General features: G+C 38.6%; 1 long non-coding RNA gene across 1 annotated transcript; it reads left to right on the top strand.

The window, feature by feature from the left end:
- Window positions 1-2,225: 2,225 nt before the first annotated feature.
- Window positions 2,226-6,562, top strand: LOC116526918. Its single transcript, XR_004258319.1, has 2 exons — window positions 2,226-2,760; window positions 6,160-6,562. It is a non-coding gene; the product is annotated as an uncharacterized LOC116526918 (long non-coding RNA).
- Window positions 6,563-17,101: the final 10,539 nt, after the last annotated feature.

The raw sequence follows: 17,101 nt of genomic DNA, 5'->3' as shown, positions 1-17,101 counted from the left end.
GAATTTAAAAATATCATTCAATAATTTTTTTTTTTGAGTCAAAGTCTTGCTCTGTTGCCCAGGCTGGGGTGCAGTGGCTTGAACTCGGCTCACTGCAACCTCCTCCTCCCAGGTTCAAGTGATTCTCCTGCCTCAGACTCCAGAGTAGCTGGGATTACAGGTACCCTCCACCATGCCAGGCTAATTTTTTGTATTTTTAGTAGAGATGGGGTTTCACCATGTTGGTCAGGCTGGTCTTGAACTCCTGACATCAGGTGATTCACCTGCCTCGGCCTCCCGAAGTTCTGGGATTATAGGAGTGAGCCACTGTGCCCTGCCAAATAATTTTTCTTTGACAACATTATCCTGTAGACAACTGGATTTCAAGGAACTAGACTTTGTGAAATCTAGCATGTTCTTTGACTTCCTTCTTCCAAAGGTTGATTTTACAGGAGGCCAATATTTTAAAATATCAAAGGCACATGGGGATTCATTTCAAGCTCACTTTGTGCCAGGGAAGGGAAATTTTTGTGAAAATTTCTTTTAAGTTCTAGTCAGTGAAAAAGCAATCTTAAGAACGAGGAAACAAACCCATCATTTTAAAAGCCAGAAAAGAACCTTTCAACATAGCATTCCCGCTTTGACTGTGACTGGTTGGGAACATACCTGCTCCTGCTCACCAGTGAGTAAGTTCCTGGAGAGCCATGACAAAATTGCCCATGTCCACTCCTCCTGTGCCATCTTACCCATAGTAAGCACTCTGCAAATGGGCTGGTGGATTCCAGGGGGCACTCAGTGGATAAGCCGGAAAAAACAAAGAGGGGATTGGATATAGCTTTGCCCTCTTGTCTATGTCCCTGGAAGTTACTCAGCTTCCTGGCCAGATGTCCTCATGTTCAAAATGTGGACAGTAAGACCCAATTCTCAGAGTTATTATAAAGATGAACAAAGTCACCCATGGGAAATCACCTAACAGAGATGGGTGTGGTTGACAAGCAGGAAAGATTCGCTTGCCCTCCTCCCTTCTCCTTCCTTCCCTTCCTAATGAGGATGGCCTTGTCTTCATGGCTGCCATCAAATCTCTGATGCCAGTGATCACCCTACAGGGATCAGTGGTCATAGGTGGGCACATGTGTTATGACTGCAAAGTGTTCAGTGGCAATATTTACTCATAAAGTGGTCAGCTGGCCTGGGCTGCAGTGGGATGGGGAATGCTGCTCTGGCGGGCATCCCTGTCCCTATGTCTCATTAGTTCCCTGAGGCCTTTGTCCAAATGGAGACCTGCACTGGGCTCACCACACAGGGGTGTCCTGAGTTTTCCAGCATCCTTAACAATTTAGCATCACACATTCTCAAAGGTTTAGATACCTTTCATATAATGTCTTTAGTACTGCTAGGAAGACACAGATGAATTAAACATGGGTACTTCTTTTCAGGGAACTTACTGTCTTGAGTACAAGGAATTAAGAGCAAGAGGTGAGAAGAGGCACTTTCTTTGGCCACTCCCATGGTCTGGTGTCTCTTAGAATCATGCTCACAGATGTCCTCTGGGATGACAGCCTCTAGCCTTCCTGCTTTCTCACCCTCTCTCTTCTCAAAGCACCAATGATTTGTCCTTATCAGGACTGCTAACCCATAGACATCTCCTCTCTCTATCAGCCCTTTCTGCTTTTCCTTCCTTTTTGAGTCAGCTTAATTTCTGTGCCCCATCTCTTCAACCATTTTCTTTCTGGTCTCCTCAGCACCCTTCCCATTTTTATTCTATTACACTCACCAGACAATACTTCAGACTGTGTTGTATCGCTGGTCTGCTTCCTCTGTATCTCCACCGGGGCTGCTAGAGGAGGTGGGGAAATGAGTTTATTCAGCCTCACAGGTGGTTGCTGCCGTGGGCATAGGACAATCACCCCCCACTGGGCTCTCACACTGCCTGCCAGTCCTACACAGCTTTTCTATTCTGCTGCCCACAGTGATATAGAAGGAAAATAAATATTGGGGCCTTCAAATCACTAAGCTAAAGGAAAAAGTCAAGCTGGGAACTGCTTAGGGCAAACCTGCTTCCCATTCTATTCAACATCATCCCTCTGTTGAGATAAATGCACATCTTATTGCCTTCCTTGGAAAGGCTAATCAGAAACTCAAAGAATGCAACTGTTTGTCTTTCACCTACCTGTGACCTGGAAGCTCCCTCCCTGCTTCAAGTTGTCCTGCCTTTCTGGATGGAACTGATGTACATCTTACATGTATTGATTGATGTCTCACATCTCCATAAAATTTATAAAACCAAGCTGTGCTCTACCTTGGGCACATGTGGCCAGGACCTCCGGAGGCTGTGCATCCTCAACCTTGGCGAAACAAACTTCCTAAATAATTGAGACCTGTCTCAGATTTTTGGGGGTTCACATTTTGGTAGCCAGGAAGGAATTCTGAGTGGAGATGCCCCTTACCTTTGACAAATCTCCTATTGTTACTTGGTACTAGCATGAGCTAACTTTATGGCTCAAATTAATAGGACAATTTGCTGAGGTCTGAAAGTATCTCCTCCAGAGAAACCCTGGTCTTCCAAAATTTGATCAAGATCAAAAGTTTATTTATTTATTTATTTTTTGAGTTTTAGTTGCTTCCAACAAGGAAGGCAAGATTTCCTGCTTCCATGATGATGGCAGGCAGGTAGCTCCTTTAAGGAGTTTGAGCTCATTCCCAGCAGGGAAGACGAGTCCAAGTTATTTTCCTGCTTCTAGAATGGTGGAGAGCCATCTTCAGCCTGAGACCCCTCCCTAGGTAAGTAGTTGAATTGGGATTTTGTCTTGGCTAACGTTTAACAACCAGCTGGTCTTAATTTCTCCTTACCATTGGAGAGAGCACTCAGTAATCATATAAGTTGTACGATTTTTTTTTTGTTTAACTGTTTGTTTGCTTCTGTTTTTGTTGTTGTTTTGGTCTTTTTCCCATTGGGTTTGACCTACTCTATCCGACTTGATCAAATCCAAAGGAAAGAATTATGGGGAACGAGGCCCCTGAAATGTCTAAATTCTGACTTGATCAAATCCAAAGGAAAGTATTATGGGGAACGAGTCCTCTGAAGTGGCTAAATTCCAACCCCCCCACCAAAAAAAGGTGGTGTGGTGGGGGAAAAAACAGACAGCAAAAAAAAAAAAAAAAAAAAAAAAAAGGAAGATTTTTTATTTTGACTACTAAAGGGACTTTATTTTAATAACAAGGCCACCTTTTTGCTAGCCAGGCCAAACTGAAAGAGCAATGGCTGCTGCCCCATGCTGCAGTTCCATAGCTAAGGTTCTGCCTTTTTTTCTACCATGACAGCCTGGGTCTGGTTCCTAAACCAGGCCTTTTCTGGTTTGATACTTGGTACTTCTGAAATAGCAGCAATTTGTCCTAGCTGAAATATGGTAGTAAGATTTTAAAAGATTTTTTAAAAAAGAGCTCAATGGTTAAAAGTCATCTTAATTAAAAGCTAACATCCAAGATGTGTGTGTATGTGTGTGTGTTTGTATTTAAAAGGCCTTTCGTTTTTTCTTTCCTCTCCTAGGAACTTGTCTATTTGAGCAAAAGTTTTTTTCTTCTCAGTTGACTGGATTCTGTTTTCTTTATTTACTTCTGCTGTCTCTCCTTTCTTTTCCACCGTCTGCTGCGGAGACCTAAAATAGATTATAATAGCCTGGGGTTCCTTAAAGAAAATGGAGAGGGTACTAGGATCCCTTTTGGGAGAAACTTCTATTTTTCCTTATGGAATCCCTAGAGTATAAACAGACAAGTTTGTTTCAGCTCTTAAACTGCTTATGTTTGTATTGTGTTACCTGATTTTTTTGACTATTATATTTTTGACTAGCTATTGAAACAGAGGCTACTCTTGGGTTTTCAAGGAAGACTGTAGTTTAGACATGTAGAAGACTTAAAAAAATTTTTTTTTAAAGTGCACTGTAAAAGCATCACATGGTTTAGCCTCGCAATAATTCTCCCTTCTTGGAGACCAGGATTCAGGGTGGGCTCTGCCCAGAGCTCAGAAATCCAGTTAAAAGATAAGTAGTCTCGGCTGGGCACGGTGGCTCACACCTGTAATCCCAGCAGTTTGAGAGGCCAAGATGGGCAGATCACCTGAGATCAGGAGTTTGAGACAGCCTGGCCCAAATGGTGGAACCCCATCTCTACTAAAAATACAAAAAAATTAGCCAGACATGGTGGTGCACACCTGTAATTCCAGCTACTTGGGAGGCTGGGGTTGGAGAATCTCTTGAACCTGAGAGGCGAAGGTTGCAGTGAGCTGAGAATGCACCATTGCACTCCAGCCTGGTTAGCTGAGTGAGACTCCGTCTCAAAAAAAAAAAAAAAAAGGTAGTGTCAGTCTAAATAAAATTGGTCTCCTATACAATCCCATGGTAGATTTCTATAATTTTATGGTGGATATGGCATCCATCTTTAATTTCCCTCTAGTACCACCAGACTTTTTCTTCTGTACCTTGAGATGTAAATTTTGCAATCTGGTTTTTCATCTAAGAGTTGTTTCCTTTAATATACAGATATACGGCTGTTTAGCTGACAACTGCCAAAGCAGTGAAACAAGTTATCAAGAACTAGAAAGTCTAAGATAGAAAAAAAAATAAAAAGGTCTTTATGAATCTATAAGATGTACTTCTATCAGCATCACTAATATGTCTTTGTATTTATGTGCTGTGTACACAAGTTTTCACTACTGAAAATATATAGAGGATCTCTAATTAATTGGCTTAAGACAATAAAAGTGCTTGAATCAAATACTTTATCAGAAAAAAGGAAAACACTAGTCAAATGCTTTTTCAAGTTTATGTCACTTAAGTAAAATCTTTAATAAATAAGTTAGCCTTAAAATTACTAGAAGCGTCTTAAGAATTGCCAGCAGTTTCTGGATTACAGCTGGGGTGGGGGTTGGTGGGGTGGGGGGAGGGTAGGATGACTTCCTTTTTTCTTGCTGCCTGTTTTTGGCTTGGGGAAGTGGCAGGACCTTGGTGACGGCGGAGCCCGCATGGCACTAATTGAGGCATGCCAGGCCCAAGTGCCTAGGGCCTGGCTGCAGAGCCAAATTGGCATTTCCAGATTGGGGCTCTGGCCGCACCCCCTTCAGGACCCTCCCCTTGTACCAAGCCGATTGTTGCGGGCAGTTTGGGCTAGCTGTCCTGGTGTGCAATTTCCCAAATTCAACAAATTCTCCAAGAAATCCATCCTTCCATGCAAAAGCTGGATTTTATGCTTTAGGTGAAGGTGGTAAAGTGCTTTCACTGTGGAGGGGGGCTGACTGATTGGAGGCCCAGCTAAGAACCTTGGGAACAACATGCTAAATGGTATCCAGGGTGTAAATATCTGTTAGAACAGAAGAAGCAAGAAAATATAAACAATCTTCATTTATCCCATTCATTTGAGGAGTGACTCATAAGAACTGTTGAAAAAACACCATCACTAACTAGAAAAATTGATGATACCATCTTCCATAATCCTATGTTACAAGGAGCTATATGAAAGGGGTTCAGTTTCAAGGACATTAAGAAAATAATGGAGGAAAAAAGTTAAAAGATCTGGGAGCAACTACAACTCTCTTGAGGTTCTGGTTGCCGATCCAGTGAAGGCTCAGAAAGACAGTAGGCAAAATGAATCAAGTCAGATTTCATTGTAGAAAGAGATTGGTATTGAAGAACAGCTTTGCAAAAGCTGTGTGGATAGAAATATTGCTGTCGTTTTTATTCCTTGTGGACATCCCGTCATTCGTAAACAATGTGCTGAAGCAGTTGACAAAGTCCTATGTGCTACACAGTCATTACTTTCAAGCCAAAAATTTTTATATTTTAATCTAACTCTGTAATAGGCATATTAGGTTCTTCTTATTACCCTGATTGAATATGCGATGTGAACTGACTTTAACTAACCAGGACTGAATTCCATTAACATTTGCTACCAAGTAGGAAAAAAAAAAAAAAACAAATGGCAGTGTTTTAGTTGGCAATATAATCTTTGAATTTCTGGATGTTTCAGGCAGTAGCTGTATTATTTATCCATTTTTTTTGCTGTTATTTAATTGAAAGCTTAGACTAAGAAGCATCATATTATAACTGATCACAATGCGTATTCATAGAATATTTATTTAATTTCTAAGTGTAAGTGAATTAATCATCTGAACTTTTTTATTCTTTTCAGTTAGGCTTAACAAATGGAGCATTCTGTATATAAATGTGGAGATTGGAGTTAATCTTCAAAAACCACATAATTTGTTTTGTGTGAAAAAGGAATGAACTATTCCATGCTGGTGGAAAGATAGAGATTATTTTTGGAGGTTTGTTTTTGTGTTTTAGGATTCTGTCCGTTTTCTTTTAAAATTTAAACATGTACTTGTGTGGACGAATTTTTAAAGTGATTTTGCCATTTTTGAAAGGGTATTTAATGGTAGAATGCCATCGAGACAGCATGCACTGACATGGAAAGATGATAAACATATATTAAGTGTAGAATGCAAGCGGGAAAACACTATGTACAGCCTGAGGCAAATCAAAGCCTGTATGTTTTTTATATGTGTAAAACAAAAGATTTGGAAAGATAAGCACCGAAGTGTTAAATGTGGTTTCTCTTGAGCGAGGGTAGGGGGATGGGCCCCAGAGGGGTTTTTGTAGGGGCCTTTTGCTTGGTATTTTTTTCATTTTGTTCTGTTTGCAACTTTTTTAAAAAAATGGAGTTTCGCTCTTGTTGCCCAGACTGGAGTGTGGTGACACGATCTCGGCTTACTGCAACCTCCGCCTCTGAGGTTCAAGTGATTCTCCTGTCTCAGCCTCCCATGCCTCCTGTGTACCTGAGATTATAGGTGCCCACAAGCATGCCTGGCTAATTTTTGTATTTTTAGTAGAAATGGGTTTCACCATATTGGCCAGGGTAGTCTCTAACTCTTGACCTCAGGTGATGTACCCACCTCTGCCTCCCAAAGTGCTGGGATTCCAGGTGTGAGCCACCACACCTGGCCCTGTTTGAATTCTTTTATAAGTATGTATTCATTTTGTTATCAGAATTTTTAGAAAATATTTTGCTAATTTAAAAGCTTGGACGTTTTCAAATGACTGCAAAACTACTTATCACTCAGCTTTAGTTTTTTCTAATCTGAGAAGGCAGGGCAATTGACCTTTTTGGTGCCAATGTGAAATTTAAATGGTTTTATGTTTTTCCTGCTTTGTGTATGAAAAATATTTCTGAGTGGTGGCTTTTAGACAGGCAGACCATGTCTTCTTATCTTGTTTCAAAATAAATATTTCTGATTTTGTAAAATGAAGTATAAAATATGTCTCAGATCTTCCAATTAATTAGTAAGGATTCATCCATAATCCTTTCTAGTTTAAATCTGCTTATGTCATTTTACTAAAAGATCTTTGTTAAACTAGTATTTTAAACATCCGTCAGCTTACGTAGGTTAAAGTAGAAGCATGTTTGTACACTGCTTGTAGTTATAGTGACAACTTTCCATGTTGAGATTCCCATATTACCTTGTGTTTTAAAGTTTCATGTGAGTTTTTGCCATTAGGATGATTAAGATGTATAGAGGACAAAATATTAAGAATTTCTTCTACCTAAATTTGTTTCCTCGACTAGTAATAGTAGTAGATACTTCTGTAATAAATTTTCTCTCAAGATCCTTAAAACCTCTTAGAAATTATAAAAATATTGACAAGAAAAAAAGCGTTGTTTAAATATTTTTTAAAAAACACTTGAATAAGAGTCAGTAGGGTATAAACTAGAAGCTTAAAAATGCTTCATAGAACACGCAGGGTTTACATAACAAGATTCTCACAACAAACCTATAGTAGAGGTGAGTAAGGCATGTTACTAAAGAGAAAAGTTTGAGGGCAAAACTGTAAAAAATTATATTTTTGTTGTATTTTCTAAGAGAAAGAGTATTGTTATGTCTTCCTAACTTATGTTGACTACTTCTTTAAGTGATGTTCATTGAAAACATTACAAATTTAAATGGGAGTTTAAAAAATTAAATAATGACTGCCCTGAAAAAAAAGAGAATTGCCAACATACATTTTTGTTTGGATTTATTAATCAAGCAATTTCATACTTATATCTGTCAAATACTATAAGGTATCAAAATTTTGCATAAGGGTTACAAAACTATAAACCCAACCCAAAACAGAATAATCTTTGCTTGTTTATTTTTTAATAAATAAGACATTGACATTGGCTTAATGAAAATAGCTACATCTTGAATTATTTAGTAAAATTACCATAACTTCTAATCTTGTGGCTTTAGGCAATCTAATCCATAGGCAGAAAGGAGGTTTGTTTCGGAAAAGGACTATAACCATCTTTGTTTCAAAGTTAAACTATAAACTAAGTTCCTCCCAAAGTTAGTTCAGCCTACACCCAGAAATGAACAAAGACAACTTGGAGGTTAGAGGCAAGATGGAGTCAGTTAGATTGGATCTTTTTCATTGTCTCTGTTATAGCAGTTTCATAACTTTAAATGATGGCTATCATAGTTTTCATAAATAATCTAGGTAAACGATTAAAATAATTAAAATAATTATTTATCCCATTACATGGGATAAATATTTGTAGACAAATGTCATAATTTAGAATGTAAAATTAAATTAAATAATAAATATTTCATTATTTGGATATTTTCAAAGAAAAACATGTTGTAGGAAAACATTCTAAAAAAAGTTTTCTTTAAAAAGGTGAATAATTTTTGTCTAATTCTAAGTTTATTGAAAGGTTGTGTATAAAACAAGGTAAAAGGAATGAGAAAATAAGGGAGATGTAAAGAAAATAATAAAAATAAAGCAGTATTTTTGGTGAGAAAGCTTAAAGAGAAATAATTTTAGGTAAGAAAGAATCATGTAAGGTAAATTTTGTCCTAGAATAAAGTGACTGGTTAAGAAAGGGATGTTCACAGCTACTTATGACAGACCCAAAGCCAACATCATACTGAATGAGCAAAAGCTGGAAGCATTCCTTTTGAAAACTGGCACAGGAAAAGGTTGCCCTCTCTTACCACTCCTATTGAACATAGTATTGGAAATTCTGGCCAGGACAATCTGGCAAGAGAAAGAAATAAAGGGTATTCAAATAGAAAGAGAGAAAGTCAAATTGTCTATGTTTGCAGATATGTGATTATATATTTAGAAAATATCATCTCAGCCCCAAAACTCCTTAAGCTGATAAACAACTTCAGCAAAATCTCAGGATACAAAATCAATGTGCAAAAATCACAAGCATTCCTATACACCAATAATAGACAAACAGAGAGCCAAATCATGAGTGAACTCTCATTCACAATTGCTACCAAGAAAATAAAATAGGAGTAAAACTTACAAGGGATGTGAAGGACCTCTTCAAGAAGAACTACAAACCACTGCTCAAGGAAATAAGAGAAGACACAAACAAATGGAAAAATATTCCATGCTAATGGATGGGAAGAATCAGTATTGTGAAAATGGCCATACTGCTCAAAGTAATATATAGATTCAATGCTATTCCCATCAAGCTATTGCTGACTTTCTCCACAGAATTGGAAAAACTACTTCAAATTTCATATGAAACCAAAAAAGAGCATATATATCCAAGAAAATTCTAATGCAAAAGAACAAAGCTGGAGGCAGCTTCATGCTACCTGACTTCAAACTATACTACAAGGCTACAGTAACCAATAAAGCATGGCACCGGTACCAAACCAGATGTATAGACCAATGGAACAGAACAGAAGCCTCAGATATAACACCACACATCTACAACCCTCTGATCTTTGACAAATCTAACAGAAACAAACAATGGGGAAAGGATTCCCTATTTAATAAATGGTCTTGGGAAAACTGGCCAGTCATATGCAGAAAACTGAAACTGGACCCCTTCCTATGCCTTATACAAAAATTAACTCAAGATGGATTAAAACCATAAAAACCCTAGAAGAAAACCTAGGCAATACCATTCAGGACATAGGCATGGGCAAAGACTTCATGATTGAAACACCAAAAGCAATTACAACAAAAGACAATTGACAAATGGAATCTAATTAAACTAAAGAGCTTCTGCATAGCAAAAGAAACTATCATCAGATTGAATAGGCAACCTACAGAATGGGAGAAAATTTTTGCAATCTGTCCATCTGACAAAGGGTTAATATCCAGAATCTACAAAGAACTTAAACAAGATTTAAGAATTTACAAGATTAAACAAGATTTAAAATTTACAAGAAAAAAGCCAACACCATCAAAAAGTGGGTGAAGGATATGAACAGACACTTCTCGAAAGAAGACATTTATGTGGCCAACAAACATATTAAGAAAAGCTCATCATCACTGATCATTAGAGAAATACAAATCAAAACCACATTGAGATACCATCTCACACCAGTTAGAATGGCAATCATTAAAAATTCTGGAGACGGGGGGATGATCCAAGATGGCTGAACAGGAACAGCTCTGGATTGCAGTTCCCAGTGAAAACTCAGAGGGTGAGTGATCACTGCATTTCCAAATGAATTTTTACTGCCCACAGACCAGGAGATTCCTGGGTGGAAAAGCACCATGAGTCTCCAGTGTGGCTGTTTCAGCCAGCCCAGCGGGTCTCTGCACAAAAACTCACACAAATCTGGATGCCATTTCAGCTGGTGACTGGAGTGCCTGGGAGACAGAGTCGTCTGTTCAACTGAAAAAAAGGGGGCTAAAACAGGGAGCCAGGTGATCTGGCTCAGCTGGTCCCACCCCAACAAAGACCAGCAATATGAAACCCTCTGGATTGAGAGTTTCACAGCAAGCACAGCTGGACCTGGGACAGTCCAGATCTGTGGGGGGAAGGGCATCCACCATTACTGAGGCAGTCCACCACTACCGAGGCAGTCTGCCATTACTGAGGCAGTCTGCCATTACTGAATCAGTTCTAACTATACACCTATATACAAAACTGCGAGGAAGTTCACACAGCAGCTGGGCAGAGCCCACAGAAGCTCATCAGTGCCTCTGCTGGCAGACTGTGACTAGGCTACCTCCTCACTGGGCACGACATCTCTGAAAAAAGGCAGTAGAATGAAGGGAACTTATAAATAAAGCCCCACCTTCCTGGGGAAAAAAGGCAGTTCTGAGTTCTGCTGCAGAAGACTTAAATGTACCTGCCCAGCAGCTCTGAACAGAACAATGGAGCTCACAGCTCAGCACTTGAGCTCCTATAAGGGACAGACTCTCTCCTCAATCAACTCCCCAAACCCCATATAACCAAAGAGACACCTCATAAAGGAGAGCTCAGGCTGACATCTGGCAAGTATCCCTCTGGGACAAATATAACAGAAGAAGAAACTGGCAGCAACCGCTACTGTTCTGCAGCTGCTGCAGGTGATCCCCAGGCAAGCAGAATCTGGAGTGGACCTCTAGCAGCCCTACAGCAGAGGGGCCTGTTAGAAGGAAAACTAAGAAACAGAAAGAAATAACTTCATCAGCAACAAAAAGGATGTCCACTCAGAGATCCCATCTGAAAGTTACCAACCACAAAGACCACAGGTAGATAAATCCATAAAGATGGGAAGAAACCAGCATAAAAAGAATGAAAATACCCCAAACCAGAGCAACTCTCCTCCTCCAAGGGATCACAACTCCTCACCAGCAAGAGAACAAGGCTGGATGGAGAATAAGTCTGACGAATTGACAGAAACAGGCTTCAGAAGGTGGGTAATAACAAATGTCTCTGAGCTGAAAGATCATGTTCCAACCTAATGAAAAGAAACTAAGAACCTTGAAAATAGGTTTGAGGAAATGCTAATGAGAACAAACAGCATAGAGAGGAATATAAATGAATTGATGGAACTGAAAAACACAACATGAGAGCTTTGTGAAGCATACACAAGATTCAGTAGCTGAATTGACCGAGCAGAAGAAAGGATATCAGAGATTGAAGATCAACTCAATGAAATAAAATGATAAGGCAAGATTAGAGAAAAAAGAGTAAAAAGAAATGAACAAAGCCTCCAAGAAATAAGAGATTATGTGAAAAGACCTAATCTACATTTGATAGGTGTACCAGAATGTGATGGAGAGAATAAACCCAAGCTGGAAAACACTCTTCAGGATTTTATCCAGGAGACCTTCCCCAACCTAGCAAGGCAGGCCAACATTCAAGTCCAGGAAATACAAAGAACACCACAAAGATATTCCTCAAGAAGAGCAACCCCAAGGCACATAATTGTCAGATTCACCAGGGTCAAAATGAAGGAAAAAATGCTAAGGGTAGCCAGAGAGAAAGGTTGGGTTATCCACAAAGGGAAGCCTGTCAGACTCACAGCAGATCTCTCGGCAGAAACCCTACAAGCTGGAAGAGAGTGGAGATCAATATTCAACATCCTTAAAGAAAAGAACTTTCAACCTAGTATTTCACATCCAGCCAAACTAAGCTTCATAAGCAAAGGAGAAATAAAATCCTTTATGAACAAGCAATTGCTCAAAGATTTCATCACCACCAGGCCTGCTTTACAAGAGCTCCTGAAAGAAGCACTAAACATAGAAAGGAACAACCAGTACCAGCCACTCCAAAATCATACAATATGGTAAAGACATTGATGCAATGAAGAAAATGCATCAACGAATGGGCAAAACAACCAGCTAGCATCAAAATGGCAGGATCTAATTCACACATAACAATATTAACCTTAAATGTAAATGGGCTAAATGCCCCAATCAAAAGACACAAACTGGCAAATCGGATGAAAAGTCAAAACCCATTGGTATGCTGTGTCCAGGAAACCAATCTCACATGCAAGGATACCCATAGGCTCAAAACAAAGGGATGAAGGAAGATCTACAAAGCAAATGGAGAACAAAAAGAAAGAAAGAAAGAAAGAAAGAAAAAACCCAAACAAACAAAACAAAACAAAAAAAGCAGGAGTTGCTATTCTTGTCTCTGATAAAATAGACTTTAAACCAACAAAGATCAAAAGAGACAAAGAAGGGCATTACATAATGGTAAAAGGATCAATGCAACAAGAAAAGCTAATGATCCTAAACATATATGCGCCCAATAGAGGAGCACCCAGATATATAAAACAAGTTATTAATGACCTACAAAGAGACTTAAACTCCCACACAATAATAGTGGGAGACTTTAGCACTCCACTCTCAATATTAGACAGAACACCGAGACAGAAAATTAACAAGGATATCCAGGACTTGAACTCTGACCTGGACCAAGCAAATCTAATAGACGTTTGCAGAACTCTCCACCCCATATCCACAGAATATATATTCTTCTTAGCACCACATCACATCTATTCTAAAATTGACCACATAATTGGAAGCAAATCACTCCTCAGCAAATGCCAAAGAACGGAAATCATAACAAATAGTCTCTCAGACCACAGTGCAATCAAATTAGAACTCAGAATTCAGAAACTAACTCAGAACCGCACAACTTCATGGAAACTGAACATCTGGCTCCTGAATGTTGACTGGATAAACAATGAAATGAAGGCAGAAATAAAGATGTTCTTTGAAACCAACGAGAATGAAGACACAAGGTACCAGAATTTCTGGGACACATTTAAAGCAGTGTCTAGAGGAAAACTAATAGCAATAAATGCCCACATGAGAAGCAAGGAAAAATCTAAAATTGACACCTATCATCAAATTGAAAGAGCTGGAGGAGCAAGATCAAAAAAACTCAAAAGCTAGCAGAAGACCACAAATAACTAAGATCAGAGCAGAACTGAATGAGATAGAGACACAAAAAACCCTTCAAAAAATCAATAAATTCAGGAGCTGGTTTTTGGAAAAGATCAACAAAATAGACAGACCGCTATCCAGATTAATAAAAAAGAAAAGGGAGAAGAATCAAATAGATGCAATAAAAAACAATAAAGGGGATATCATCATAGATTTCACAGAAATACAGACTACCATCAGAGATTACTACAAACAACTCTATGCATATAAATCAGCAAATCTGGATGAAATGGATAAATTCCTGGACACTTGCACCCTCCCAAGCCTGAACCAGGAAGAAGTCGAACCTTGAATAAACCAATAGCAAGGGCTGAAGTTTAGGCAGCAATTAATAGCCTACCAACCAAAAAAAGCCCAGGTCCAGATGGGTTCACGGCCAAATTCTACAAGAAATACAAAAAGGAGCTGGTTCCACTCCTTCTGAAACTATTCCGAACAATCCAAAAAGAGGGAATCCTCCCCAAATCATTTTATGAGACCAACATCATCCTTATGCCAAGACCCGGCAGAGACTCAACAAGAAAAGAAAACTTCAGGCCAATATCCATGATGGACATAGATGCAAAAATCTTCAATAAAATACTGGCAAATGGATTGCAACAGCAGATCAAAAAACTTATCCATCACGATCAAGTAGGCTTCATTGCAGGGTTGCAAGGCTGGTTCAACATATGCAAATCTATAAACATAATTCACCACATAAACAGAACCAAAGACAAAAACCACCTGATTATCTCAATAGATGCAGAGAAGGCCTTCAAGAAAATTCAACAGCCCTTTCTGCTAAAAACTCTGAATAAACTAGGTATTGATGGAACATATCTCAAAACAATAACAGCTATTTACAACAAACCCACAGCCAGTATCATACTGAATGTGCAAAAACTGGAAGCATTACCTTTGAAATCTGGCACTGGACAAGGATGCCCTCTCTCACCACTCCTATTCAATATAGTATTGGAAGTTCTAGCCAGAGCAATCAGGCAAGAAAATGAAATAAAATGTATTCAATTAGGAAAAGAGGAAGTCAAATTGTCTCTATTTGCAGATGACATGATTGTATATTTAGAATCCCTATTGTCTAAGCTCAACATCTCCTTAAACTGATAAGAAACTTCAGCAAAGTCTCAGGATACAAAAAATCAACGTGCAGAAATCACAAGCATTCCTATACACCAATAACAGGGACTTAAGGAGAGCTAAATCAAGAATGAACTGCCATTCACAATTGCTACAAAGAGAATAAAATACCTAGGAATACAACTAACAAAGGATGTAAAGGACCTCTTCAAGGAGAGCTACAAAGCACTGCTCAACGAAATAAGAGAGGACACAAACAGATGGAGAAACATTCCATGCTCCTGGTTAGGAAGAATCAATATCATGAAAATGGCCATACTGCCCAAATTAATTTACAGATTCAACACTATCCCCATCAAGCTACGAATGACCTTCTTCACAGAACTGGAAAAAACCACCTTACACTACATATGGAACCAAAAGAGAGCCTGCATAGCCAAGTCAATTCTTAGCAAAAAGAACAAAGCTGGAGGCATCACATTCCCTGACTTCAAACTATACTACAAGGCTACAATAATCAAAACAGCATGATACTGGTACCAAAACAAAGATATAGACCAATGAAACAGAGCAGAGGCCTCAGAGGCAATGCCACACATCTACAACCATCTGATCTTTGACAAACCTGACAAAAATAAGCAATGGGAAAGGATTCCCTGTTTAATAAATGGTGTTTGGAAAACTGGCTAGGCATGTGCAGAAAGCAGAAACTGGACCCCTTCCTGACACCTTACACTAAAATTAACTCCAAATGGATTAAAGACTTAAACATAAGACCTAACACCATAAAAATCTTGGAAGAAAACCTAGGCAAGACCATTCAGGACATAGGCATAGGCAAGGACTTCATGACTGAAACACCAAAAGCATTTGCAGCAAAAGCCAAAATAGACAAATTGGATCTAATTAAACTCCAAAACTTCTGCTCAGCAAAAGAAACAATCATTAGAATGAACCGGCAACCAACAGAATGGTAAAAATTTTTGCAATCTACACATCTGACAAAGGGCTAATATCCAGAATCTACAAAGAACTAAAACAGATTTACAAGAAACAAACAAACAAACAAAAAAACAAAAAACAAACCCATCCAAAAGTGGGTGAAGGATATGAACAAACACTTTTCAAAAGAAGACATATATGTGACCAATAAACATATGAAAATATGCTCATCATCACTGGTCATTGCGGAAATGCAAACCAAAACTACATTGAGATACCATTTCACACGTGTTAGAATGGTGATCATTAAAAAATCTGGAGACAACAGATGCTGGAGAGGATGTGGAAAAATAGGAACACTTTTACACTGTTGGTGGGAGCGTAAATTAGATCAACCATTGTGGAAGACAGTGTGGTGATTTATCAAGGATCTAGAAATAGAAATTCCATTTGACCCAGCAATCTCATACTGGGTATATACCTAAAGGATTATAAATCATTCTGTTATAAAGACACATGCACACATATGTTTATTGCAGCACTATTCACAATAGCAAAGACTTGGAACCAACCTAAATGCCCATCAATGACAGACTGGATAACAAAAATATGGCACATATACATCATGGAATACTGTGCAGCCATAAAAAAGGATTAGTTCATGTCCTTTGTAGGGACATGTTTGAAGCTGGGAGCCGTCATCCTCAGCAAACTAGCACGTGAACAGAAAAGAAAACACTGCATGTTCTCACTCATAAGTGAGAGTTGAACAATAAGAACACATGGACATGGGGAGGGGAACATCACACACTGGGGCCTGTCAGGGGATGGGGGGAGGGGGAAGGGATAGCATTAGAAAAAATGCCTAATGTAGATGATGAGTTGATGGGTGCAGCAAACCACCATGGCACATGTATACCTATGTAACAAACCTGCACGTTCTGCACATTAATCCCAGAACTTAAAGTATTAAAAACAAAAACAACAAAAACAAAAACAAAAAAACAAGAAGAAGAAAGGGATGTTGAGGAAAAACCAGAAAGTTCAAGCATGTCATGAATAGTCTATGCAAGTCACAATAAGAGGATTTATTTAAAAAACTTTTATATGATCAAGTTGTCTGTAATTAAAGGGAAATTGTAATCGTATTTCTAGGCATTAGGTTTGATGTTTTTAAAAAAACCACTTATACACTAAAAAATTGGTTAGAACAATGACATTTTCTTAAGGGGTTGATTTACTCTTAATAAATTATAAGAGACTCAGTAATTTTTTTGAACCCAAATTTAAACTTTCATTGCAACTTTTATCGCTGTTGTTGATTTCCTCTCCTTTTTAAAAAGGTGGGAAATACTAATACTCTCCTTCAA

This window comes from Sapajus apella, unplaced genomic scaffold (genome assembly GCF_009761245.1).
Source record: "Sapajus apella isolate SASKATOON/1434 unplaced genomic scaffold, GSC_monkey_1.0 scaffold52, whole genome shotgun sequence".
Classification (NCBI taxonomy): domain Eukaryota; kingdom Metazoa; phylum Chordata; class Mammalia; order Primates; family Cebidae; genus Sapajus; species Sapajus apella.
This window is presented reverse-complemented; position numbering and strand designations above follow the sequence as displayed.